Genomic DNA, 1,592 nt, shown 5'->3' with positions numbered 1-1,592 from the left:
TTGAAGCCCAAACTTCTTAAACTTTTTTAAAACCTTTTAAAACACATGCTGCTCATCCATTTTCAGACAAAGTCACAAAGTTTCATAAATATATATTGGTATTTACATAATGTAAAATAACGTTCATATTCGTTTCGGGTCATATAGACCCGAACAGAACAGCAGGGTTAAGAAACCCTCCACTGTTAGTGCTGCCACCTGCCGTCTGTGAGTGGTTATTGCACGTTCACGTCGAACACAGGCGGTGATCACATGACTGTGACTGGACCGTGTATGACGAACCACCGCCTTTGGGAAAAAAAAGGAAACGTTTAGGAACAACGTTGACAAACTAGTACTGACAGTAGAGTATATAAATGAAAAAAAAAATTAAACTCCGTCCGAACAGGCCTCGGAAGGCCCAACGGTACCGACCGTCCGCCGTGTCATCCTTAGCCCACAGGCATCACTGGATGCGGAGATGGAGGAGCATGTGGTCAGCACACCGCTCTCCCGGCCGTATGTCAGTTTACGAGACCGGAGCCGCTACTTGTCAATCAAGTAGCTCCTCAGCTTGCCTCACAAGGGCTGAGTGCACCCCACTTGCCAACAGCGCTCGGCAGACCAAATGGTCACCCATACAAGTGCGAGCCCAGTCCGACAGCGCTTAACTTCGGTGATCTGACGGGAACCGGTGTTACCACTGCGGCAAGGCCGTTTGCTAGAGTCTATAAATGACCAAACTAAAATTTACAGTGAGAGAGGTCTACAATGGTCGTATGACTAATTTTCCACGCTGCTGGAAACTGAAGTAATAGGAAAAGTGTCATCAAAACATTTCAAAAATTAAACATTTATTTGTTCATTGAAATACTGTAGTGGATTTTGAAAAGTGGTGTGACAAAAAAGTGAGCCTGTACACTGAGTGCTAAAAATGTAGTACATTCAAAAACTGATTCATGGAAATTAATATGCAAAGTACACTCCTGGAAATTGAAATAAGAACACCGTGAATTCATTGTCCCAGGAAGGGGAAACTTTATTGACACATTCCTGGGGTCAGATACATCACATGATCACACTGACAGAACCACAGGCACATAGACACAGGTAACAGAGCATGCACAATGTCGGCACTAGTACAGTGTATATCCACCTTTCGCAGCAATGCAGGCTGCTATTCTCCCATGGAGACGATCGTAGAGATGCTGGATGTAGTCCTGTGGAACGGCTTGCCATGCCATTTCCACCTGGCGCCTCAGTTGGACCAGCGTTCGTGCTGGACGTGCAGACCGCGTGAGACGACGCTTCATCCAGTCCCAAACATGCTCAATGGGGGACAGATCCGGAGATCTTGCTGGCCAGGGTAGTTGACTTACACCTTCTAGAGCACGTTGGGTGGCACGGGATACATGCGGACGTGCATTGTCCTGTTGGAACAGCAAGTTCCCTTGCCGGTCTAGGAATGGTAGAACGATGGGTTCGATGACGGTTTGGATGTATCGTGCACTATTCAGTGTCCCCTCGACGATCACCAGTGGTGTACGGCCAGTGTAGGAGATCGCTCCCCACACCATGATGTCGGGTGTTGGCCCTGTGTGCCTCGGTCGTAT

The 1,592-nt window shown here is 47.5% G+C and overlaps 1 pseudogene; it reads right to left on the bottom strand.

Moving 5' to 3' along the window:
- Positions 1 to 583: 583 nt before the first annotated feature.
- LOC126177494 (5S ribosomal RNA) lies at positions 584 to 701 on the bottom strand (annotated as a pseudogene).
- Between the last annotated feature and the right edge of the window lie 891 nt (positions 702 to 1,592).

The sequence above is a fragment of the Schistocerca cancellata genome, chromosome 3 (assembly GCF_023864275.1).
Source record: "Schistocerca cancellata isolate TAMUIC-IGC-003103 chromosome 3, iqSchCanc2.1, whole genome shotgun sequence".
NCBI classification, from domain to species: Eukaryota; Metazoa; Arthropoda; class Insecta; order Orthoptera; family Acrididae; genus Schistocerca; species Schistocerca cancellata.
This window is presented reverse-complemented; position numbering and strand designations above follow the sequence as displayed.